The following is a 27,500-nucleotide window of genomic DNA, read 5'->3' on the forward strand; positions in this document are numbered from 1 at the left end:
AAAATCACACCATAATCATTTGAATAACTTTTTCGATGAAAAAGAGAATATTGATGTGTAAATAAAATATAAAAGAAAAAAGTTAAAAAATTATCATTCCCTCTAATATCGCAAATCATATTGCAATTGCAATATCAGTCAAATGAATCGCAATTCGATTTTTGTGTGTGCAAAATCCTTCAGCCCTACGACGTGGCACTGCTGTAGATGGCAGAATATTCTGTCAGTCTGTCTCTTGTCAAGCTTGACTCAACAAAATCTGTTCTAATATGCGACAAGTTCATGTGTCCTGGCTGAGTGCACGTGTGTGCTGCTGATGAGCTTTAGGTGCTGGAGATCAATAACATTGTGCACTTGTTCAGTCACTCAGTCAGTCAGTCAGTCACTCAGTCACTCAGTCAGTCAGTCAGTCAGTCACTAAGTATGGTGGATAGGCGTAACACCCAGCAGGGGGGGAAGAGAGTGTTTTGGTAAAAGCAGGGCTTCGCCTGAAGCCACCCAAGGTGCGTGTGTGTGTTCATGCGTGTGTGTGTGTGTGTGTGTGTGTGTGTGTGTGTGGAATGTAGGGTTGGTTGATATATTCCCCCCCTCCTAGCTCCCACAGCCCCCCATCTGTGGCTGAGAGACAGCTGGCAGAGCGAGGGGCGAGTGTAACTAGGAGAGTGTGTGTGTGTGTGTGTGTGTGTGTGTGTGTGTGTGTGTGTGTGATGGCCACAGTGACTCCTTTGTTCTCCCTCACTCGTGCCAGTCACAGCGAGTAGATGGGTGATCTCTGATGAGACTGAATCCATTCACAGCACCTAGACCCAAAGCACATCGTCTCCCACTAGCTTTCTCCCCTCTGTGTGTGTGTGTGTGTGTGTGTGTGTGTGTGTGTGTGATGATGGCAGCACCAGATTCCCACCCGAGAGCCTGGCATAGACCATCTCCCTCATGTCGGTCCTCCTGTAGAGCTTGTGATGATAGTCATCAGTGCTAACATCATTGTAGCATGAGAAGAATCATTGAACTGTCCACTATAGGCTATGTTTAGCTAATGAGTGTTGTTGAGGGCCTGCTTCTCTCCTGAGCTGTTATATGGCCTATTTATTTATAGGAGTTGTTTTTTGCTATGTGCAGTGGTCTCATGTGTGTGTGAGAGTGATGGAGGAGCTCCTACTACGTACTGTAGTAGGAACGTGTGTGTGTGTGTGTGTGTGTGTGTGTGTGTGTGTGTGTGTGTGTGTGTGTGTGTGTGTGTGTGTGTGTGTGTGTGTGTGTGTGTGTGTGTGTGTGTGTGTGTGTGTGTGTGTAGCCGTTTTCTCACATGCGTACCGGAAAATTACCTGTAAGTCAATATCGGACATTTCCCTTCACACTTCGGCTCTCGCATATGGGAATCTAGCAGCGAAATTGCCTGTATGTTGGGGGGCGGGGCGGCACTGCAGAGCGGGTGGGGAGTGACGTGTCGGCAAAACTCTTGATAGTGAAATAAGTTTGCTTGTTTATCCGTTCACCTGCGTCGCGTTGAAGCACTTTTTACAGACTGGCTTCGTTTGATGTGTCCGGGCTTGCCTTCGCTGTCGGCAACGTAAGCAAAATACTTCCACATTTCGCTTCGTGCATTTGCTTCGTCTGTGTCCCTGTCGGGCTGTGACTGAAGGAGGAGGAGGACTGTGGCCAGAGAGCGAGCAGGCAGCAGAGAGGAGAGATCACAAGATCATTTCGCCAGTTTGCTTTAATGTGTGCGAATGATTAGATTATGCCCGCTGGAACATTAAGCAACGTGTGTACACCTCGCCCATGCCGGCAAATGACTGGACCCGTTCTATACTTACGCCCGTTATCGCGCATACCGCTCTTCTGACTGGCTCGAAACTGGTGAAATGTCCGCGATGACGGGGTCGCGCTTATACCGGCACGACAACTTTCACACATGCAGGCATTAGACCACGTTCCGGTCATTTAGCGGTACAAAGCGCATGTGGGAGAACGGCTCGAGTGTGTTCACATGGGGGCATTTAATTGTTCCCAGCATGTTATGCTCCCTTCTCAGAATGGTTCTCCCCTCGGAGACCAATGGATGGAGGATGTCTATCTGTCTCTCCTGTTTTGTTGCATCACCATGTTGAAAGTAAATGTCTCTTTCTCTCTGTTATGGCTTCACACCAAAAACCTCCATTCTCCCACCACCACTTAGACTTCCAATGATTTCCTCCAGTTAGTCTAGTTCAATAAGGCTTTTCAGTGGCCGACTCTCTCTCTTTCTCCTCTGAGTATCTGAACCATTTAGTTCAAGTAGGACAAGTAAAAATAGCCACAAATCAATCCCAAATGTTCTCCGGGCTCTTCACACGTCTCGATCTAGGCTAGTGCAACCCAACGGGGGATCGAGCAACATGGCGTTGAGAGCCGGGGCAGAGTGACTGGCAGACTGGCATGTTGGAGGAGGAGGAGGCCATGTTAATTAACAGAGTGACTGGCAGACTGGCATGTTGGAGGAGGAGGAGGCCATGTTAATTAACAGAGTGACTGGCAGACTGGCATGTTGGAGGAGGAGGAGGCCATGTTAATTAACAGAGCGACTGCAGTTTGGGCGTTGACACACAGTTAAAAAGCCATTTAAAAGAGGGAGCTGCGGTTCGCTATGGTTTGTTGAGTTACGACGATGATGTGACCTTTTTGGTTATTACACGCTCGAGTGGAGATGCTAATCCTCGGAGCTATTGAACTTGAGCTAAGTGAGGACCATAAGACCGTGTTTCCATGAAGAGATGTCTGTGGCGTGTATACGGCAGTTCACTTCACAGCACACGAGCATTTTCATGCCGCATCAAATGATCGATTGCATGGTTAAATGTCGCACACTGTAAAGACTTGTGGGATTCTACAAAGACCTGCAGGCCAAGGAGCAGTTTGCATTGCAGGTGGGCGTAGGAGTAGTCGTGGAGCTTCAGATTAGATTTTAATTAGGGCTGCAATACATGATTCTTTTTTCTCCTTCTTTTTCCAGACTAAGTAGTAGTAAGGCTAATTCATTTTGAGTACCCTTTTTAAAAGATGTTGGTATTGTAAAAGAGTTAAAACCCACGCGCCTCCCGGCTCCAGCCTGCTCCCGAGCGTGCAAAACGTACAGTGTTGAATTAATTTCTTGGCACCGGGCCATTTTAACGATATTGAGTACTTACATTTATAGGCCGATACCAGTATCGATACCAGTATCGCTGCACCCCCAGTGTTTGTGATGTGATTGTAATACTGGCACAGCAGTGTGCCTTGGCAGCAGTGTTGTTTAGCTGATGTGTGTAGAGGCCTTATCAGGCCCTGATGACCTTGTCCTCACAGTCCACCTAGATACCACTGGGGAATCCACCATGGGAACATCTTCTGCATGCAAACAGTTGGGTAGAATAGAATATACACCACCTTCCTGTGTGTAGGACTAATTGAGGCTCCTTGATACGAGATGGTTTGAAAGTGATCCTGGGTGTGTGTGTTTGTCTAACTGCGGAGCAGGACTGTGAGACTCTGGCCTTGTTGGCCCGGCAGTCATTTTGCAGTGGAAATTCTCTGACCCAGGACAACCCAATCCTTCACATCCCATTGAACGTGATGGGAGTGCATGCTAGCATCATCAGCAGCATATGAGCATACTAGCATGGGGATTTAAGCTCCTGTAATGTAACAAAGTAGGTCTGCCAAGGCTTTTTAGTCATCAGCATACAGTACCACCAACCTTTAAGCTTCAAACTCCACTGAGACTCTATTCATAGCACTGTAATACTCGCTGCAGTAGGCTGTTATTTTCAGGCTTCAAATCGGGTTTGCTGGGACTCCCCCAGTTTGAAGTCAATCGGACGACCAGTTCTCGAGATAAACCGCTTTCTGTGTTTGACAGTAGGTGGCGCTATGCCGAATAGCACGAAATTTGGCACTGAACTCCGTCGAGTCCCCGTAAGCGCACTCCCCGAGTTTGAAGTCGATCCGACGAATGGTTCTCTCGATAAACCACTTTTTGTGTGTTTGCCAGTAGGTGGCGCTATGCCAAATTGCACGAAATTCGGCACTACTACACACTCCATCAGGTCCCCCCTAAGTGCACTCCCTGAGTTTGAAGTCGATCTGCTCACCGTGTCTCTCTGCATCATCTGTGTTCATTCAGTTGGTAAAGAAGCTTCTCTTTTGGACAAGATGTCCAAAATGACACATGATGAAGTCTAACAATTACTGCCACTAATGTCTTTGTTTGCCCATTCTCTGGAGCAGAACAAGTCTCTTTTCTGGCTGGTATTGTGTGAATGTCCCCCTCACTCCCCATCCAAAATGACTGAAGCTAAGCCTTTAGCTACAGTATTGTTCTTGCATAATAATCCTCGCTGCTCTATTCTGGGTGCTACACACACTGCATGCCTGCTAGACGGAGTGCTGGGGCACTTGTTGTGGGTTTGTGACTGTGAGTGGGTGCTGCTAGTGACTTCCTGTTGCACCTGTCTTCTGATTTTCAATTAGCACAGATAAGCTGCAGCATCATTATCCTCCACATGAACAGCGGTAAGCCAATTAATTAAGGAATGGAATGTCCCTCAACAGCACAATGAGTTGGCTGACATGTGATCACCACTGTCTGTATTTTGTGAATGAAAAGCCCCTCAGATGGAAACGTCTGTGCTTCCATACATGTCATGTGTGAGTGTCTGGAATAACCCTTGGTCTGGTACACTGTGTTTTTTCCAATGCTGTCTCTCTCTCTTTCTCTCTCGTAGGCTAACTTTAGCGCTTTGAGGAAGTGGGATTTCAGACGTGTTTATTTTCAAACCTCGGGAGATACTTGACCTTGATCCTGACAAATTGAAGGGTAGCTGCCAGTTCCAGCATGCTGAACGCGTCTGGTTGATTTCTTCGAGTTTGTAACGATCTAGATTGATGCGATATTCAGAGGTTTGAACGGAAAGTTTATTTTTCTAACGAGCTATGTGGTTTTCCTACTGCCACAGTACTTTTATGATGATTACCTCTTATTTCCATATCGGAGTTTTTAGTGCGCTTTTGTCTTGGATCTATGAGCCTGGCTGTATAAAAGATGCATATGAACTTAAGGCTGTGCTGGGAAAGAGATATTGATTTGTCCAACAGTTCCACGCTTTGATTCGTTACACAATGTGGAAAATGCAGCCAGTCACAATATTAAAGCCTGCTTTTTTTCAATGAAAGCCTGGTTTCGTAAGCTGAACTGTGTCAGTGATTTTTATAGAAGCGGCAGTTTATAAATGTTTATTTGCTTGTTCGCCTTCTCTGAAAGACACCCACTCAGAAAGAGAGAGGGGGTGTGAGAGAGAGACAGAGATGCACCGATGCACTCGCTGTTCTGAGTATTCAAGGTCACTTTATGATGGAGGCGTTTTTCTGCTTGTGAATGAATGCTGTGCTGCTCCCTCCTGATGCTCCATCGCCTCCCGCCTCCTCCAACATACCCTACAGACACACACACACATGCACGTGTACACACACACACACGCACGCGCACGCACGCACACACACACGTACACACACACACACACACACACACACACACACACACACACACGCACACACACACACACACACACACACACACATACACACTTACACAATGGGACTATAGACCTGTTTCCATGACTTCCTTCTCTGACCAACCAAAAAGCACCATTCATCTCTCCCTGGGTCACGTGACCTGGCAGGGTTTTTTGTGTGGTTCCTGCCCATCCCCTCCACACACACACACACACACACACACACACACACACACACACACACACACACACGGGGGTCCAGTGGACATTTCCAGGGGGCTTGTCCCCCTTGAAGCGTGCCCCCTCGAGGCTCTGGCCATTGAGGCTGGCTTCAGTGATCAGTCATGGGGAAGTTGTGCTCATCGACATGGCCTCTTAAACATTCCACACCCCTCGCCCACCCTCCACTGCTTTTGAGGAATTGTGTTTTTGATGTTTCTTAACATCAAGAAATGTTGTGTCTTCTTTGGAAACAAGGCACGCTTTTGTCTGCTTCCCCCACCACATTCATTTGATATCGTAGCATGCTATGTATCAAGCAAGGGACTTTACTTTGGATGACAAAGAAGAAGCGAAATACAATTATTTTGAGTTATTTCTTATTATCACACTACGATGCTATTGTATGTCCCAAATGGCAACATTAGCTCTCTAAGTGAGTTGCCTTTCTAGGCCTCAACTTCAGTTATTGCTTTATTTGGGGGATATGAATCCTGATACATGTGGACAGACACAACACAGCACTTTATACACAACCTCTTTTTAACTGGAATACTGCTAATGCTAATGCTTAGGATTAGCTCAGTTTGGAGAAAATGAAAGGTTTTCATGGTCTCTCATGATCTGGAAATTATAGTAGGCAATATTGCAAATTTGCATTCCTTTCCTTTCCTTTTCAATAGTGCAGTCCTAGTTGAAACCCCCTCATGCGTTTTTCTGGGACTGTGTAACCATTGGTAAGCAGTGGAGAATATGTGAGTAGCCTTTTTTCACTATCATGCTGGAATGGATGTATACCACAATAAACATTCTGGTTCTGTAGTCCGCTCCGCATGGTGATTGGATCCAGGCCCCAGTGCTGCTGTTTGGGAGTATGAAGGCAGTAGCCTTCCTGATTCCAATCTTCTCCTCCAGCATCCTGGCTCTTCTCCCCAGCTTTGTGCTAATGCTGCAGCTATGTAAGTTGATTACTCCAAAGACCCCAAACAGCCTGCAGCCAGACCAGCCGCCGCAGAGCCTCCTGGGGACACGCATAGCATAGCATAGCATAGCAGACATTTTTATCTCCCTAACCGGCATCTCTCCTCATGGTTAAAATGAGGTAATTTGGGGGTATAAAAACCACCGCTATCGGCCACAGAATTTGATCTGAAGTCCAGAAAAGCCTTGTGGCGGAGAAGGTCAGAGCGGGTTAGAAGAGGAAAGTTTTATTTCATGCCTCCGCCTGGCGATAGCCGTGGCAGGACGAGGCATATGTTTTCAGGTTGTCCGTCCGTACATACATGGTTCCCGTTAACCCGATATCTCAGGAACGCCTTGATGCTTCAAATTTGGCTCAAACGTCCACTTGGACTCAAGGATGGATTGATTAAAGTCGGGCTTCGAGGGGTGGGGGGTGGGGGGGGGGAGTGGTTGGGGGGATGTAGGTGGTTTTGGGGTTAGGGGGTAGGACCATTTTCCATGTTGAAAACGATTAGCCGTGTTGTTGAGTTACTCCCAAACATTGTCTAAAGTGCCACAAGGCTGAATGGCCACACCACTGTGCTGTGGGCTTCAAGGTATTTGTGCTTGTCTGAGTCTGGACAGACATGGATGTAGAGACTGCTGACTTGTTGGCGGAGGCATACAACCGTGATGCGGTATTTCTTTCTTCTCCTTTTCTAAGGGGAATTTGCACTCCATGTTAAACTAGTGCTTAGTTACGAAATTCAAGTTTAAGTCCTTTCAATGCTTCCTCATGATGAAACCCCTTATAGATACTAGGGGTGTCACGATACACTCAGTTCACGATACGATACGTATCACGATACTGGGTTCACGATAACGATACGATACGATACGATTTTAACAATATTTTTTTAAACTTGAATAATGACAATATATGACTGGAAAAGTAGTATTTTATTTGAAATGCACAAATACAAAACATGCTGTTGTGGGAAATTGTTATTACAATAACAACTAGAAAAAACATGAGATTGGAGATAAGGCTTATCTTGAAATAGAATGAGTTACACCGTCACTTAGATTTACTTTGAACTAAAAGGTTTCTCAGCAGTATAAATTCTCATTATGCATCTTCAGTTTTTCTTCAAACTCAAACAACAAGACTTTTCTTAATCTATTTTTTATGCATCTTCAGTTTTTCCTGTCAAGTAAACAGTTTTGCCAGAAACTCAATTGAATGGTTTCTCTCCTGTATAACTTCTCATGTGTCTCTTCAGAGACTTGTTCAACTGAACTACTTTCCACACATTGAACTTCAACAAACAAAGACGTTTCTTAGTCTATTTAAAAAAAAAAAAAAAAAAAAAAAAAATTTTTTTTTTTTTTTTTTTTTTTGCGATATGAGATTTCATCTCAACGATACATATCGTGACGTTTTACTATCGCGAAATTTCGTGGGACGATATATTGTGACACCCCTAATAGATACTAATAATGTGTCTTTGCCGATTACACTTGCCTCCAATCACCATGTATGATATTATTTAATATTTACAATTTACATAATGGTCAATTGATTATCATCACAGCTAGCCTCCTGTGTTGGTTCAATTACATGTTTTCTTTTCGCTTTGAGAATTTGCGCGATCATATTGACGTGTGAAGAGCACGCAGAGTCAGACAGTATTTCATAATTTTTACTTATTATATAAGTAGTATAAAGTTTATACAATATACTGTTGAGTGTGGGTGTTTGACCTGGATAGGTGGCTTCCAACTGAGAAGCCTCAGTGCAGAAGGTCACAGTCAGTGACTCACACTAAGCCTGTGGGCTCGCTCCTCTCTCTCTCATATGCTCTCTCTCCCCCTCTCTCTCTCTCTCTCTCTCTCATATGCTCTCTCTCCCCCCCCCCCCCTCTCTCTCTCTCTCATATGCTCTCTCTCCCCCCCCCCCCTCTCTCTCTCTCTCTCATATGCTCTCTCTCCCCCTCTCTCTCTCTCTCTCTCTCTCTCTCATATGCTCTCTCTCCCTCTCTCTCTCTCTCTCTCTCTCTCTCTCTCTCATACTCACTTTCCCTAACTGGCCCATGAAAAGGCTCCAATGCAGGGCAGGGTAAACACCTAATTGTGCTCCTCTTCTCTGTTCTTAAGCTCCTCTCACTGCTGACCTTGATGCTGACTGATATTGAGTTATGTAATATTGGAGGGGGCGGGGCATGTTAAAGCTAAAGTCAAAAGCGATTGTGTTTGAACAGAGCACAGTGCTGTGCATTGTGTTTCGGTTAGCGAGGCAATGGAGAGGGAAAAAATACGTGTAATTGTCACCTTACATAACACTCTTGAATATACAAACTGTAAGTGCATCTGATTTTTGCATTTGGATTTGAGAGGATTAAAAGATAAGCAGGCCCATTTTACCGTTTTGTTGTTGTTTTTAACAATGGAGTTTTAAAAATGTCCTTGAATGTCATTGAAATGTCATGAATTGAGATACAGTAGATGAGGGATTAGTAATAAAGCTCATTCATGAACAAACTGTCAGCATGAAAATGTCACGATGACGATGATGACAAGCTTTCATCTTCTGCATCTTTAAAAGTGATTAGTCCACCCATTTCACAGCAACCGCTTTGAGGTGGTAAAGCAGGAAGTAAAGCAGGTGTAACCAATATACCATTAACAATGCTTCCATTCCATTTCGAGGTTCCAGTGCCAGGGCCCTTAATGTTATTGGTTACACTTGCTTTACGTCTTGCGTTACCACCTCAAAACGGTTGCTGTGAAAAGGGCCTATTGGCTGATTTTTGTACATGCATTGCAGATTGCAGAACAAGCATGACCAGTTTGCTTTGCATCACTTTGCTCTATCAAAAGTCATCATTTAGGCATCGTATGGGTGTGTTGGGCCAAGCATTGGCTCTGTTTAACATTAGTTGATCATGTAGACCTAGTATTTTGTATTATAATTGTATTAATTTCATGATTCCCAAATAATGTTCATAATAATCTGCAAGACGTAAACTTACTAGGCTAATCTTGAAATCCGTGTTCCCTAGCGAGCTAGCTAGGTCGTCACAGCGATTTGAACGTGATGGGATTGGGAGGCTAGTAAACTATCTTGGTGCAAAATGGAGAGCTAGATTTTTGCTTAGATGTGATGATTACCCTATGTGATTTATTAGACAGTAAGATGGACCCTGTTGTTGCCTTGGCTGCTCTGGCCCACTTGAGTAGCTAGCTAGCTAGCAGCTTGTGTTATAGCTGTTTTTAAACCCTTCGCTCTTTAAATGCAGGCTGTGGCTGTTGTCCCCTCATCAGAAGCTCCTTATTACTTACTTACTTTATTTGTTTATTTGGACGGGACAGTGCATATTCATGAACATTACACAAGGCAACGTAAATAAGCCGGAGTTAGCAAGAATGCTAAATTACATCCGTAGTCCCCACAGAGAGACAGAAAAACGACAGAGGCAGCACCAGGACAGAACTAAACAGAACAATACAAAAAACAACATGAGCAATAACAAAACCAAAACGGATCAGAAACTAAAGTAAACAAAAATGAACTAAACTAGGTTAATAAGACAAGACAAAACAAAAACAAGAAGCATAACAGAGCAAACAAAACAAGAGCACTACAGTACAATTTACACATGGTCGCAGATTTGGCTATTTAAAATCCATTTTTTTACAAAACAACAAAAAATAACAACTTAGGGTTGTTTTTGCTCCAACTAAAATGTTTTATTGTCACTCACAATTCAGTAGGTCACGGGTTGGTTTGGTTCCAGCCTTAAAACTCATTATATAAGGGTTGTTCTAAATATCTATGGAGAAATGAATGGGAAACTCACTTCCGGGGCAAGATATGCCCCCCCCCCAACCCGCCCTGTATCTTCCTCGGTGTGGGAATGAGGGACTCTACATTTCTGCAGGTGGCTAGTTTGTTTGTCTTTGTAGCTTGTGTGTTTATTCATTACTAATAGCTAGCAGGACAGCTAGCTTATGTTAGCCTAGTAGCTAGCCGCAGACATGGTTGGTGAACCGAGCCAAAGGACATAGTTCTGTTTTAGAGCTTGGTTGTTTTGGGAAGCAGGATATGCTGTGGTTATTAAAGCTATACACAGCAAGTTTTGTTTGTTTCTTCTTGGCGAGGTACTGTGCACTTTCAAATCTTATAGGATGCAAAATTGTGAATTTTCATCCTTCTCTTTCCCACTATTATCTAATAGTCTACTGCCTACAGTCCACTGTATGTTTGAATAATGTAATACATTTTGATCTGATATTGAATAATAGATACTAATCCTCTGAGGTGGTCTTTGCTTGACAACCTGCTCTGCAAGCAGAATGTGGGAATGTGCAGGTTCATCTCATCTTCAAAAATGAGGGGGGAAAGTCTGAATGAGAAAAAGAGTTATGAAACACAAACAGAACGTCATCAATACCTGCCTGACCTCACATTCTCCATTTACATTTAGCATTTTGGCTATATATAGCTTACTCTCTCTAGTCTAATCTTAAAATGACTCCACAATTTTATCTTTCTAAATTTGATTTCACTATCACACTACACTACACTACATCACACTATCCAGCACTATAATACTTTACATCCTCTACTCTTACACTGCAGTACAAATTTAAATATTGCATGTCTTGAATTTTCAGAAACAAAATGCATTATCTTCATATCAACTTGACTCACTCCAGCCTCTGTGTGTTGTCAGTCAACAGAATTCGAATCAACATTTGCTTCTTGAACATGGCTTCAACATAGCCAGCCATACACACTAAGCCTGAATAGCTCCTGATTGGAACAAATTACCTATTAAAAAAAGTTTAATTTAGGCTCTGCTTATATAGGTTCCTGAACAAATTTCACTCGCTCTAGTTTCAGTTTACGTTACCGTGGTGGTTGTTTGTAGTCCACCGAAAAGAAAAAAAAAGTATAACAACAACCAGATTATATATTGTATGAAATGAATGTACAGGTTCCATGAACTGTATAAGTCAATTTTGAATATGGCTGAATATAACTTGTGTAAAGGTTTTGAAAAATAGATTCCCCCCCCCCCCCTAGCCTGGGTAAACCCATCCCCCACGTGACCTGCTCTCAGACCTGCTCTCAGTCACTAGGTGACTGGGAACTGAGAGAGCAGGTCACGTGGGGGCTGGGTTTACCTAGGCTACCCCCCCCCCCCCCCCCCCCCCGTGAAATAAGTATGTGACCGGTTTTGACGCCGCCCATGAAAGAATCAGAATTCACAAAAGTTAAGAACCGGAATCGACGAGCATAATCAGAAATCAGAATAGTTAAAATCCAAACGATACCCAACCCTACTACTACCACTATTACTGCAGTCCTGCTTCACTGCCATAATACATTACATCTAAAGTTATCTTTCACTTTGAGCAAGAATGCTAAAATGCTGCAGCAATATTTACACCAGGATGCTTTCTCTCCAACATGGACCTTACTGCCATGAATCTTTTTCCCCTGCTCTTCCCACACTTTGCTGTGCTTTGATGTCAACTCTATGATCCACTGTCAAAGTCCAGAGAAATAAGAGCTAAGGAGAAGCATTAAGAGAGGCCTTTAGTTAAGATGCTATTTTTAACTGTATAAAACATGTCTCATGGGTCTTTAAAACAAGGTTACCACCAATTCTGTTGCAAAAATAACCTCAAATCCAGCCTCTGTGGGACTTCTTTATGTGCTCTGTCTCTCCCCTCATTAACCATGTGCTGTTTTCATAAGATAAGATAAGGTAAGATAAGAGGGTAGAGGGAAGGTAAGATGATCTGTAGGGATCGACCCTTCTTTGGTGCAGTTGATTGTTTTCAGTATATTTTTATGATTCAGTGATGATGGGGACATTCAATGTTTCCTGAAGAGGTGAGTTTTCAGGTTATGACAGACAGCACCTGGGGAGAGTTACTGTCCCGACTGCGATAGGAAGGTCATTTCACCGTTCGGGAGCCAGGAGGGAGCAGGGAAGGGCCAGCTAAGCAAGCGCTAGTGAGGCTGCTGGACTATAGCCTGAAGCTATGGGGCTGGTCAGCACAGCAGCAGCACAGGCAGCCAGTGGAGAGGGCCTGCAGGAGGGAATACTGGAGGATTGTAGTAGCTGCTGCTGCACCCACATCGTCCTCTCATCTCGCATCTGGAAAGGCCCTGTGCATTTTGTGTGAGCCTCCTCCCTGATAACAGTTATTACCACTGCCTCATAGTTAAAGTAGTAACCAGACTCATGTCTTCCACTGCTCATCTTACACACATGTAATTGTGTCTGCTGAAAATGTTGGTTTAATGATCAGTATTGTATATTCACATGATCATCTATTCCTATTGCCATTGATTCATCACACTTCATATACTGTAGGTATATCTCTTAGATATACTATATTCACTTGTATTTACCTGATTCATTGAGTGTGTTTAGTTTAGTAGTAAATATATTATTTAGCATAAAGTCACAGGGTTTAACTTCAAACATGAGACCTGTTGATGCTGCCTGTTATCTGGTGGTGCCCCGTTCTTAATTCTCATTGAACCTAATTTGAAGTGATATTAATACCTACAGTACCACCCACTGCAGCATTGGTTTTGGCAGGGCTGAATAGTCCACTTCAGGAGGGAGCTGCAGTAGTCTGGATAAAGTAAAGGTAAAGTCCCACTGATTGTCACACACCTGAGTGTGCAAAATTTGTTCTCCGCATTTGACCCATCCCCTGGGGGAGCGGTGCAGCAGCAGTGCCGCAGTCATATGGTGATCTAGCCCCCCAATTCCAACCCTTTTGATGCTGAGTGCCAAGCAGGGAGGCAAATGGGTCCCATTTTTATAGTCTTTGGTATGACTCGGCCAGGGATCGAACTCACAACCTCCCAGTGTCAGGGCGGACACTCAAACCACAAGGCCACTGAGCTGGATAGGAGCTGATCACTAAAGCTTGAACGAGGACTTGGACAGAGTCTGACTCGGCGGATGTCGTCGAGTGCCAACTTGATTTTCAGGTGGCCATGCGGGCCTCCCATGACAGCCTGATGTCTGGATCACACCGAGGTTCTCTTGGCAGTGTGGTGGACAGGGGTCACCGCGTCTGTCTCCTCATCTTCTAAACCTTCCTCCTTGCTCAGGTCTCCATGGCTTTAAGCTTCAAGATTCAAGATATTTATTGTCACTCCCTTGTACAAGTACTACACACGTGTGAAACTCTTAAGCTAGGGGCTCCATTACAAGACACAGTGCAAGTACAGTACAGTAGGTACATAGTCACAGCAGTAATATTTACTGGTATTCCTTATGTATGTATGTAAATTAGGCAAATAAGGCTAACAGTAAATAAGTCAAACAGTGGGGGGGGGGAGCTATAGAGCCCGAGCTCAGCCGGTCTGCAGCAGCTCCTTAATGTGTGCTCTGTGTTTGGGGAACAACAGGATGTAAAATATAACGATGCAAAAAGTGCTATTATGATTTGCAGAACCGTGGAAGATAGACGTATGACCTTTCCTGACTTTAAACTGTCTGGTAATGTTCTGAATGTCTGCAGTGAAGTTAAATATCTTGTTTACGTGATCACAGACCAACTGACAGATGACGAGGACATTTATCGTCAGTGTCGTATGTTGTATGTACGAGCAAATGTATTGTCACGTAAATTTGGTTGTTGCACTGATGGAGTGAAGCTGACTCTGTGTACAGCGTATTGTTCACCTTTGTACACTGCACATCTGTGGTTGAACTATAAAAAAGCCAGCCTTCAGAGACTGCAAGTGGCATATAATGATGCTCTGAGAATACTGCTAAAAAGGCCCAGATGGACTAGTGCGAGTGAGATGTTTGTGAGTGCTGGAGTAAACACACTGCAAGCTGTCTTGAGAAATGTAATGTACAGGTTTATCTGTCGGCTAAATGATTCTGAAAATCAACTTGTGGTGGTGCTGGTGAACATTGCGTACAGTGCCACACGCTGCACGTCTCAGCTTTGGGAGCACTGGTATAGGTGTCTTTTAAAATGAGTCACTAGACTATTTTTATTTTGTGTTTTCTTTTAATCTTTTCTGTATTATGTGTATTTGACTGTATTTTTGTATGGACCTCGAGTCTGCAATAAAGTCTATCTATCTATCTATCTATCTATAGAATAGCAATACAATAGAATAATAAATAATAAAATAGCACTACTTGTCAGTTGTCAGTGGAAGGTGCAGTCAGGTGGCTGTAATAACATGAGCTAGCCCACTGGTAAGCAGTAACACAGGACAGCTCAGCCTAACCACTACTCCTGTCTTAGCTTGGCATTGAGAGGTGTACAGTAGGTGATAAAAAAAAAAAACTATTTTTATGTTTATGTTATGTTTGTATTTCTAGCTTGTTGCATGTTGACCAGTGCTGCTGTTGTTGGTACTAAAATATGTCCTACCTGCAGTCATGTTGACAGAAAGAGTCTCTATGGGAGTTGGAGTCAGCAGCACGCCACATAATGGCTGTTTGCATACGCACCAAGGTCCACCTCAGCCTGGGTGGAGTAAGCATCTGTTTTGTGTGTCACTTGCACAGATGGCCTTTTGGAGGAGCCCTAACTCGCTCCAACTGAACATGTCATCCCCGACGCTACAACAATAAATGCTTGATTCAGGCGTTTAGCCTCTTAAATCACGATCTGTGTGCTTTTGTCCCAACATGTTCACTGTTTGGCTGCCTCTGTCGACACCCGCAGCAGGCTGCAGGCTCCACCACACTGACCCTATTGCATCAGCGCTGATGGGGGAGCCAGAGGTGGAAGTGAAAGCATATGCTGTGCTGATGGAGTAATCGCCTATTGTCTGGCAGCCTTTGAACAGTAATTTCTCTTGGTTAGTTACAGAACCTCTACTGTATTACTCTAAATTTGATCTGAGACATTTTTAGAATTTGTATTTGGTTGGATTTTTTTTTTTACTTTTGTCTGTTTGGTGTCTGTCATGACATGACTGCTCTGGGATTTCAGTGGAATGTAGGTTTGAATAAGTTGAGCCTGAAGTCAAGTGAACTGTATTGCGGTTGTCTTTGGCTTGTGGCTCCATCACAAAGGGTGGTATTGTAAAGCAACAATTAGTTTGTAGCCCAACAGCTTATTTGGCCTCGAATGTCCGAGCTTATCATTATTGCATGTGGGACTTGATACTGTTGGTGTCAGGCATGGTAGGGAGGGATGAGGGGTTACAGAGGGAGAGATTTCATTTATCATCAGTTAAGAAGAAGTTTTTATTTGCATGATGAACCTATCCACCTTATTTCTAGCGGCCATGATGCCTCTGGGTTTTTCTTCCGGAGTCTTGTTGTTGACAGCTTGACACCCGTCTGGGCGAACGGAGCAAATCACTAATCAGGTCCAGCTGGGCAAAAATCTCATCGATAAATATCCCTTTAAGAGCGCAATGCATCATGGGTAATCGCCTACTGTGGCTAATATTAGCCGCTAGTTAGTTACCGTATGTTACATGGCAGTAAAACGCCACTGAATTACCAAATTGATATAACTTTTAACCATTTTGGGCAAAACCGTTTCCATCAGCGTTGGTTAGTTGTTTATAACGTGTCTGGCTATATTTCTAACGTTCTATCTATCTATCTCTGCACACTGAAAATACTGGGAGGCGGGCCATAGCGTCTGTCGATGATTTGATTCGACAGTTCTGGGCACTGGCGTTGGCGTTGGCCAATCTTGGCGTGTTCCACCCCCAAATCAATTGTGTTCTGGCGCAAAGCGAGTGGCTTCTAGGACTAACAGGCTCTCTGAGCCGCACGCCACTAACGTTATTTTAGAGCAGCGTAGTAAATACAATATTCCTGGAATGCGAGTTTAATGAAACAGTTGCATGTCCTCTGCATTCTACATCAAATAAAGACATTTCTGTTTGTTTTATTTGGTATGTTACATACTTATTGGCCAAGTTATGTTCAATTCAGCCAGGGTGCAAGGGAGTGTTGGCGGCCATCTTTTCAAATCAAGTAGAATACCGTTTTAGGAAATGGCAAACTGCAACAATAAGTCACGTTAAACCGGACCTTGTACCCACAAGTGGGGCATTCAAAAATAAGGGGAATAGAGGCTTATTATGGCTTCTAACTGCATACGTCTGGATCTTTACTCTATAGCTTCCTCTTCCTGCTTTCAATCATCTTATCTTTGAATTTTGCCGCTTACTTTTTTTGTAGCTGCGACAGACCTGTTTCCTCTTTTCTCAACAAACGCCTACTTCCTCCTTCTGTGTGTGTCTCTCACTCTCCCTCTGCTCTCTGTCGCTCTTCGCCCAAGGCGAGGCACTACAGAAACCTTGTGAAGTCTTTTGTCTATGGCTTCTGAAGCCAAAGTGACTTCACTCTCTGTCTCAGGCAGCTGGAGTAAAGTTCCTTTGAGAAGAGCCGCCCTCTCTGTCCACTTCTAGCAGCTTTGTTTGCACGGGAAGCAGGTTGATTTGGAAAAAAAGCAACGAGACCACTTGGTTGGGTGAGTCCTCATCTCTTCTCTTCAAGCTGTTTTTTCCTCTGTCTTGTCAGTAGCAGGATGCAGTAGGCCTCAGGGTGTGGCTCTCTCTGTGTGTGTGTGTGTGTGTGTGTGTGTGTGTGTGTGTGTGTGTGAGTGTGTGCGCGCTGGACTACTTTCTCCTGCCTCCCCTCCTCTCCTCTCCTCTCCAGTGTGTCACCACTGGGCACGGACATTGTGGTTAGATGTCTGCAGACTGAAGCGGTGGATGTCACGCTGGTTAAGTTGCTCCAAGATGAGTCGTTGTCCTCTTTGCTGTTGGATTAGATTTGGTCCTGATTAGGTGGGTTTCGCAGATCCACCCTGAGATTAAAGGAGATGTAACAGGAGTGACTTATTTTAAAATGGCTGTAGCGTTATGATCACCGTCTGTGACAGGTTATTATTACATGCCTAGTGGTTTTGGGGGGTTGGAGACACGTGTCGCTAGTTTCTGATTCTGGAACTGATAGAGAAGAATATATAAATACAGCTGCTACGTCTTTTCTTTTTCCTTTCTTTTTTCTGTGCTGTTAGAAAGTTGCTTGGCACTATGATGTTCCAACAGGGAACAATAATTAATTAATAATTAAGGATTAGTTGTGTGCCTATAATTTTCTCTCTCTCTCTCTCGCTCGCTCCACGTCTCAGACCGTTCCAATGTTTGGATTCCCTGGGTGTTCTGAATGCCGCCCAAGTGTCTCTTAATTGTTTCTGACTCACTTGTTTACCTCTAATTGCCGGCTCGCTCTGTTCACAACACACTAATTAGTCTCGACTTGTACCTCGTCCAGCATTATGTTGGCACTGCGTTCTCCACATGCTCCCCCTCTGCCTGCAGCCTCAGGCAACACACACTCCAGGGATGTATGTCGTTTCTTACGGTATACGTCTCTGTGTTTTGAGAAAGGCGAGTCGGCTCGGTGTGGCGTTAGCGGCGTGTTTGATACGGAGGGCCTCGGCGGGTGCCTGCAGGGCTGCTAATTGCTGTTGAGGCTTGCGAGAGTTGTTGCAGCCTCTGGCGGAGACATTTTGACAGGATATCCTGGTTGCAGCGGCGCAGAGGGAACCAGGGCAGGTTTGTGAAACAAAGAGGCCTGCTGAGAGTCTCACGCTGGCCCCGGCCAGACTCACACAACAGAGGGGAGAGAGGCAGCTCCTGGCTCTGTGTGGCGGTGGAGGACCACATTTCACAAGATGGTATTCAGGCCGTTCTGACACTGCTCTTCATACGCTATCCTGCTTCAGTGGTTTGTTTGTCAGGGAGTGATTTGGCTTTATTTTGACTTTAGAGACCACATCAAGCAGGTCTCAGAGAGGCTCGGTGACGTGTCAGACTGAAAACACATATTGCCTGAGATGAAAGAGGGTTGAGAGGCGGGCCACATAGCGTGTCGATGATTTGATTTGACAGTTCTGGGGAATGGAGTTGGCGTTGGCCAATCCTGCCGTGTTCCGGCCCCAAAATGGAGCGTGTTCTGGCGCTATGCGAGTGGGATCCGGAGAGAACCGTGCGGGCACGCCGAGGGAAGAGTGCTGCCTGCCGGCTTGGAGCGTCGACTAGCCGCAGTAAAGAGCCGTGGTAAATACAATATTCCTGGAATGAGAGTTTAACATTTAACATGTCCTATGCATTCTACATCAAATGAAGACATTACCGTTTGTTTTATTTTGTATGTTACATTGGCCAAGGTATTAGTTAGTTAGTTTATGGGCTAGAAATTCTGCCAGGTTATGATCTTGCCTGCAGAGTTTTCTCCTTGAAATGAAGATTGATTGACAGCTGCCATGTCGTGATATGATTCGTTGAAATGGGGTAGAAATTTGATAGTTCGTCGTTACGTCACCGGCATACTGTAGATTATAGTTATGAATTAAATCCTGAAAAATGAACTTTTGGTGTGGAAAAAGTGTGGAAAACTAAAGAAATTGGATTTTTGTGATTTTTGTTGTTGTTGCATACATTAATAAATAGGTGCACTAAATACTATATTCAGACTGTTCCTCCATACTGTGTGTGTGAATATTCAGAATAAACTGAGACAGAATCTGACCACAAAACACATGCATTAATGAAAACAAATACGCCCAAAAAAGCAGTGATAGGGGGATGGGTGTGTGTGTGTGTGTGCGTGCGCGTGTGTGTGTGTGTGTGTGCTTGGTTTTGAGTGTACTTCTGTCATGCACACCACTCCTCAAGGATGTAATAAGACCCTCGTGTGTGTGTGTGTGTGTGTGTGTGTGTGTGTGTGTGTGTGTGTGTGTGTGTGTGTGAAGGCGTCAGGCTCGGAGCAACAATAACTTGTGGTCCTCCACACTGTGTCAGTGGCCTTTTGTCTCAACTCTCAGATAATGGATGATGCTCTTTTTACACACACACACACACACACACACACACACACACACACACACACACACACACACACACAGGCCCCCGCGGCGAGACGAGCCCTTTGTAGAGGCATCAGATGAAGAGCTAGAAGGGGTCCTTTTGAAATCCACCCAGCACGTACGTTAAAACACACACGCCGACACACACGCATAGACACACACAGCTACTACACACTTTTTTTTTTACTGCACACACAGCTCGCATAATACACACCCATACACTCTCTCAGACTCAAATGCACATAAAATCGTGAAGCATGCAGGCGTATGGCACTCTGGAGGCTTAACACTCGGCTGTGAAACTTTAAGAGAATTCATTTTCACAGTGAGAGAAGGAGATTTGCGGGCTGACCTGGTCTCGGCCTGGTTTCATGCTCTGTGTGGGACGTACGGGCTCAAAACCTTGTGTAGCCTCTGGCCCGTTTGGTTTAGCCCACATTGATCTCATGCTGTCATTGTCTTAGGAACGTGTTTGTCTTGTCTTCTTGCTCGACCTGTGAGTATGCAGGACTGTTTGAAGGCTTGAACACTGTGAGTATGCAGGACTGTTTGAAGGCTTGAACACTGTGAGTATGCAGGACTGTTTGAAGGCTTGAACACTGTGAGTATGGAGGACTGTTTGAAGGCTTGAACACTGTGAGTATGGAGGACTGTTTGAAGGCTTGAACACTGTGAGTATGGAGGACTGTTTGAAGGCTTGAACACTGTGAGTATGGAGGACTGTTTGAAGGCTTGAACACTGTGAGTATGGAGGACTGTTTGAAGGCTTGAACACTGTGAGTATGGAGGACTGTTTGAAGGCTTGAACACTTGAGTATGGAGGACTGTTTGAAGGCTTGAACACTTGAGTATGGAGGACTGTTTGAAGGCTTGAACACTTGAGTATGGAGGACTGTTTGAAGGCTTGAACACTGTGAGTATGGAGGACTGTTTGAAGGCTTGAACACTGAGTATTGAGGACTGTTTGAAGGCTTGAACACTGAGTATGGAGGACTGTTTGAAGGCTTGAACACTGTGAGTATGGAGGACTGTTTGAAGGCTTGAACACTGAGTATGGAGGACTGTTTGAAGGCTTGAACACTGAGTATTGAGGACTGTTTGAAGGCTTGAACACTGAGTATGGAGGACTGTTTGAAGGCTTGAACACTGAGTATTGAGGACTGTTTGAAGGCTTGAACACTGAGTATGGAGGACTGTTTGAAGGCTTGAACACTGAGTATTGAGGACTGTTTGAAGGCTTGAACACTGAGTATGGAGGACTGTTTGAAGGCTTGAACACTGAGTATGGAGGACTGTTTGAAGGCTTGAACACTGTGAGTATGGAGGACTGTTTGAAGGCTTGAACACTGAGTATGGAGGACTGTTTGAAGGCTTGAACACTGAGTATTGAGGACTGTTTGAAGGCTTGAACACTGAGTATGGAGGACTGTTTGAAGGCTTGAACACTGAGTATGGAGGACTGTTTGAAGGCTTGAACACTGAGTATGGAGGACTGTTTGAAGGCTTGAACACTGTGAGTATGGAGGACTGTTTGAAGGCTTGAACACTGAGTCTGGAGGACTGTTTGAAGGCTTGAACACTGAGTATTGAGGACTGTTTGAAGGCTTGAACACTGAGTATGGAGGACTGTTTGAAGGCTTGAACACTGTGAGTATGGAGGACTGTTTGAAGGCTTGAACACTGAGTATTGAGGACTGTTTGAAGGCTTGAACACTGAGTATGGAGGACTGTTTGAAGGCTTGAACACTGAGTATGGAGGACTGTTTGAAGGCTTGAACACTGAGTATGGAGGACTGTTTGAAGGCTTGAACACTGAGTATGGAGGACTGTTTGAAGGCTTGAACACTGAGTATGGAGGACTGTTTGAAGGCTTGAACACTGAGTATGGAGGACTGTTTGAAGGCTTGAACACTGTGAGTATGGAGGACTGTTTGAAGGCTTGAACACTGAGTATGGAGGACTGTTTGAAGGCTTGAACACTGAGTATGGAGGACTGTTTGAAGGCTTGAACACTGAGTATGGAGGACAGTTTGATGGCTTGAACACTGTGAGTATGGAGGACTGTTTGAAGGCTTGAACACTGAGTATGGAGGACTGTTTGAAGGCTTGAACACTGAGTATGGAGGAGGACTGTTTGAAGACTTGAACACTGAGTATGGAGGACTGTTTGAAGGCTTGAACACTGAGTATGGAGGACTGTTTGAAGACTTGAACACTGAGTATGGAGGACTGTTTGAAGGCTTGAACACTGAGTATGGAGGACTGTTTGAAGGCTTGAACACTGTGAGTATGGAGGACTGTTTGAAGACTTGAACACTGTGAGTATGGAGGACTGTTTGAAGACTTGAACACTGAGTATGGAGGACTGTTTGAAGGCTTGAACACTGAGTATGGAGGACTGTTTGAAGGCTTGAACACTGAGTATGGAGGACTGTTTGAAGGCTTGAACACTGAGTATGGAGGACTGTTTGAAGGCTTGAACACTGAGTATGGAGGACTGTTTGAAGGCTTGAACACTGTGAGTATGGAGGACTGTTTGAAGACTTGAACACTGAGTATGGAGGACTGTTTGAAGACTTGAACACTGAGTATGGAGGACTGTTTGAAGGCTTGAACACTGAGTATGGAGGACTGTTTGAAGGCTTGAACACTGAGTATGGAGGACTGTTTGAAGACTTGAACACTGAGTATGGAGGACTGTTTGAAGGCTTGAACACTGAGTATGGAGGACTGTTTGAAGGCTTGAACACTGAGTATGGAGGACTGTTTGAAGGCTTGAACACTGAGTATGGAGGACTGTTTGAAGGCTTGAACACTGAGTATGGAGGACTGTTTGAAGGCTTGAACACTGAGTATGGAGGACTGTTTGAAGGTGTACCTTCAGCTTCCAGTTGTGTTTGTGCTGCGGTCACACTGACATTGGCAGTAAAAAGTGCTACTTCATGTTCTCTCACACCATCAATGCTCCCACTAAAAGGTGCCAGGGGGCGGTGGCAGGAACAGAGGTGTTTACTTAGATCATGTTTCCCTTCATATTTTCTCTCCCCCTCTCTCTCTCTCTCTCTCTCTCTCCCCCCCTCTTTCTTTCTCTCTCTCTCTCTCTCTCCCTCAGTTTCTCTCTCCCTCTCTCTCTCCATCTCTCTCCCTCCCTCTCCCTCTCTCTGTCCCTCTCTCGCTCCCTCTCTCTGTCTCTCCCTCTCTCTCGTCTTGTGTAGTTTCACCAAATGTGAATGGGACCAACGGTAGTCAGTTTGATATTCTGGAATTGTATTACGTTTATCACGTATCACGTTTTTTTAAAGTGGGTCCACAGAAAGAAAGAAAAGGTCATTTTGTCCTTTCTTCATTTGTAGTTTCAGAACTTTAATGAGCAATGTTCAGTCATGTTTTGTTCTCACTCAATCTCCTCTCTCACCTCTTTCTCTCCATCCTGTTCTGTCATCCTCTCTCTCTCCTGCTCTCTGTCATTCTCTCTCTCTCCTGCTCTCTGTCATTCTCTCTCTCTCCTGCTCTCTCTCCTGCTCTCTGTCATCCTCTCTCTCTCCTGCTCTCTGTCATTCTCTCTCTCTCCTGCTCTCTGTCATCCTCTCTCTCTCCTGCTCTCTCTCCTGCTCTCTGTCACCCTCTCTCTCTCCTGCTCTCTGTCATCCTCTCTCTCTCCTGCTCTCTCTCCTGCTCTCTCTCACCTCTGTCTTTCTCTTGCTTTCTTTCTCTCCTCTCACTGTAGCTTTATTTTTCCCTCAGTTTCTTTCACTTCTTTGACATTTCGTAGTATTATTCCCCTTATATTATTCTCTCCTCTTTTTTCTGTCATTTCTCATCCTTACCATCTTTCTATACCTCTGTCCACTCTCACACTGCATCTTACTCCCTTCATCCCTTTCTCTTTCACTTTGCCTTCCATCTGTCACCTTCCCTCTACCATCCCCTCTCTCTCTCTCTCTCTCTCTCCCTCTCTGTCTGTCTCTCTCTCTCCCTCTGTCTGTCTGTCTGTCTCTCTCTCTCTCTCCCTCTCTGTCTGTCTCTCTCTCTCTCCCTCTCTGTCTGTCTCTCTCTCTCTCTCCCTCTCTTCCCCTTCCTCCATGGAAGACGCGTCCGCTCACATTACTCATCATGAATTATTGAGGTGAAACCCAGCACTTTTCTGCCGTCCAAAAAATCACAGGCTCTCCCTCTCTGTCCCCCTCTCCTCTCACGCTGCGGTCCCTCTCTCCCTCTCTGTCCCCCTCTCCTCTTACGCTGCGGTCCCTCTCTCCCTCTCTGTCCCCCTCTCCTCTTACGCTGCGGTCCCTCTCTCCCTCTCTGTCCCCCTCTCCTCTTACGCTGCGGTCCCTCTCTCCCTCTCCATCCCGCTCTCCTCTTACGCTGCGGTCCCTCTCTCCCTCTCTGTCCCCCTCTCCTCTTACGCTGCGGTCCCTCTCTCCCTCTCTGTCCCCCTCTCCTCTTACGCTGCGGTCCCTCTCTCCCTCTCTGTCCCCCTCTCCTCTTACGCTGCGGTCCCTCTCTCCCTCTCCATCCCGCTCTCCTCTTACGCTGCAGTCCCTCTCTCCCTCTCTGTCCCCCTCTCCTCTTACGCTGCGCTCCCTCTCTCCCTCTCTGTCCCCCTCTCCTCTTACACTGCGCTCCCTCTCTCCCTCTCTGTCCCCCCTCCTCTTACGCTGCGGTCCCTCTCTCCCTCTCTGTCCCCCTCTCCTCTTACGCTGCACTCCCTCTCTCCCTCTCTGTCCCCCTCTCCTCTTACGCTGCGGTCCCTCTCTCCCTCTCTGTCCCCCTCTCCTCTTATGCTGCGCTCCCTCTCTCCCTCTCTGTCCCCCTCTCCTCTTACGCTGCGCTCCCTCTCTCCCTCTCTGTCCCCCCTCCTCTTACGCTGCGGTCCCTCTCTCCCTCTCTGTCCCCCTCTCCTCTTACGCTGCGGTCCCTCTCTCCCTCTCCATCCCCCTCTCCTCTTACGCTGCGGTCCCTCTCTCCCTCTCTGTCCCCCTCTCCTCTTACGCTGCGGTCCCTCTCTCCCTCTCCGTCCCCCTCTCCTCTTACACTGCGGTCCCTCTTTATTGATGGTTCTGTTCCTTAATTCTGACCTCTGGCTGCAGATCACTTCAGCAGGTTTATGGGGTAACATGAGATCTTTTGGAGATAATCCTTAAGAATTATGGTCCTCGTGACCCAACGTCACATGCCTCTCTGATTACGGCAGGTGGGCGAGCGTTTGAAGTCACACACACACACACACACACACACACACACACACACACACACACACACACACACACACACACACACACACACACACACACACACAGATTAGAATAACTTTCTGGACTGGAGCCCAGTGTGACTGGTGGTTTGATGGTTTCCGCAGCATGTCATTGCATATGGTGCATTACTGTAATTAAAGAAATGGAGGGATGGTGAATGTGTGTCAAAGTAATGGGGTGAGGTGTGTGTTGGGGGAGAGGTGTGTTTGGGGGAGAGGTGTGTGTTGGGGGAGAGGTGTGTGTTGGGGGTGAGGAGTGTGTTGGGGGTGAGGTGTGTTTGGGGGGGTGAGGTGTGTGTTGGGGGAGAGCTGTGTGTTGGGGGAGAGGAGTGTGTTGGGGGAGAGGAGTGTGTTTTGGGGGGAGAGGTGTGTTTGGGGGGGTGAGGTGTGTGTTGGGGGAGAGCTGTGTGTTGGGGGAGAGGAGTGTGTTGGGGGGAGAAGTGTGTGTTGGGGGTGAGGAGTGTGTTGGGGGAGAGGAGTGTGTTGGGGGAGAGGTGTGTGTTGGGGGAGAGGTGTGTGTTGGGGGGAGAGGTGTGTGTTGGGGGAGAGGAGTGTGTTGGGGGAGAGGTGTGTTGGGAGTGAGGTGTGTGTGTTGGGGGGAGAGGTGTGTGTTGGGGGGAGAGGTGTGTTGGGAGTGAGGTGTGTGTTGGGGGGAGAGGTGTGTTGGGAGTGAGGAGTGTGTTGGGGGAGAGGAGTGTGTTGGGGGGAGAGGTGTGTTGGGAGTGAGGAGTGTGTTGGGGGAGAGGAGTGTGTTGGGGGGAGAGGTGTGTTGGGGGTGAGGTGTGTGTTGGTGGAGAGCAGTGTGTTGGGGGGAGAGGTGTGTTGGGGGTGAGGTGTGTGTGTTGGGAGTGAGGAGTGTGTTGGGGGGAGAGGTGTGTGTTGGGGGAGAGGAGTGTGTTGGGGGGAGAGGTGTGTTGGGAGTGAGGAGTGTGTTGGGGGTGAGGTGTGTGTGTTGGGAGTGAGGAGTGTGTTGGGGGTGAGGTGTGTGTGTTGGGGGTGAGGTGTGTGTTGGTGGAGTCTGTTAGGGTTTTACTTGACTTACTCGTTCCTTTTGTTCACATTCTGCAGCCTTGTTGGATTGTGAAGAGAAAGAGGAGTTGGCAGGAGAGGAGATTGATGACGGCCTGAAACAGAGGATGTGGCAGAGAGACAGGATGGAGAGAGGAGGGGGGAGGAGCCATGGGGGGAGGAGGAGGGGGGAGGGGCCATGGAGAGAGGAGGAGGGGGGAGGAGCCATGGAGAGAGGAGGAGGGGGGAGGAGCCATGGGGTGAAGGATGACAGACGCAGATTTTGGGGGAGAGGAACAATCAGAGGAAGGGGTGGGGGGGGGGGGGGAAACAGCCATGTGGAAGGATGCGGCAAAACAGGCAGAGTGTGAAACTTGAAATGGACAAGATGGAGTGAGCCCTCTTTAGCCTGTTTCACCCTTTCTGGCAGGGTGAGAAATAAACACACACAGACCCACAACCGCACACACACACACACTCTCAACTAAAGCGGGTTGTGGCTTATCGACTGCTCTGACATGACGAGCTTTGACAGCAGCTAGCTCAACAACAAGCTTCCCTTTACAGTGTGAAGAGGCTGGGATGAGATGACGGCAGAGAGACAGGTGGGGAATTGATATACTCTACAGCCCCCCATACTAAACAGCCACAGTCACAGTAGGCTCTTTCACACCGGCCTTGAAAGCCGAAAAATGCACGGAAAATAGGATTCGCGCCTCCGATGTGAAAGTCGTGAACGCGCGTTGGTGGATAATTGTTTTATGCCTTTTGTCCCGCCACGGTAGGTAGTAACAGCGCCGGGTTACCTGGCAACCCGCCTCCATTTGAAAGCGTCGTCGCAGCAAGCTGGAAAAGGTGCGAATGGTCAGCTCATTCATAAAAAAATTACAGGGGAAATCACCTCATGTAGCAAGAAAGTGCACGAGTGAAAGTAAAAAAAGTAGCCTATACAATCATGACTGCAGGGACGCCAGGAGGAATGCTCCGTGCGGTTAGGCTTTATGCTCAAACGATGTTGACATTAGTAGGTAAATTTAACGGATATAATAATAAGCTTCAGAGGGCTATAGCTGTCTGTGGCGAGTTGGTCTGAGGAGCAGATGCATGCGTTTTGATATTAAGGCGAGTCCGCCCACCATGCGAGTGGTGCTCGCCTTTCAATCCAGGAGCAGGGGATTTCACCTGAAAGTACACTGCAGCACGGGAATGTGGCCGTGCTGCTTGGCTCTGTGTGAAAGCAATTTCTGTGGCGAGGCTGCGGGCTTTGCGGGACTCCTAAACTGCTTTTTTGCCGCGATCTGTGTGTGAAAGAGCCTACAGAGATGAGGACATACACACACACACACAGCAGAAGCTGCTCCCTACAGCAGTGCTTATGGTGACTTCACGTGCTCCTCGGAAGCTCCTACTCACCCGTTGTAGAGTCGTAATTACGACAGGACACCGTTCAAGTGCTCTTGGTCGGAAAGAGCAACAAACATGGACGCTTGTTGTTGTTTTCTCGTGGCTGGTGTTTTCTTACTAAAAGCAAGTAGTGGGTCATTATTATAGTAGCTACATAGACCTGGCCATCATGTGGCCAACTACTAAAAATAAATGATAGCTACTATGAACACTGAACAGAATAACAAAATATATAA

General features: G+C 46.1%; 1 protein-coding gene across 4 annotated transcripts in view; it reads left to right on the plus strand.

Annotated features, from left to right (window-relative positions):
* Positions 1-27,500, plus strand: part of elmo1 (engulfment and cell motility 1 (ced-12 homolog, C. elegans)) — a 141,422-nt gene that overhangs the window by 12,799 nt on the left and 101,123 nt on the right. The window contains exon 1 of one of the 4 annotated variants that reach the window (XM_083645614.1): positions 17,011-17,192. The exons of 2 other annotated variants lie outside the window; for them this stretch is intronic. The gene's annotated coding sequence lies outside the window, so the exon portion shown is untranslated. Of the gene's footprint in view, positions 1-17,010; positions 17,193-17,442; positions 17,512-27,500 lie in introns of those variants that run through there. One more of the 4 variants, XM_083645615.1, reaches the window with a different exon arrangement.

The sequence above is a fragment of the Poromitra crassiceps genome, assembly GCF_964638095.1.
Source record: "Poromitra crassiceps genome assembly, chromosome: 11".
NCBI classification, from domain to species: Eukaryota; Metazoa; Chordata; class Actinopteri; order Beryciformes; family Melamphaidae; genus Poromitra; species Poromitra crassiceps.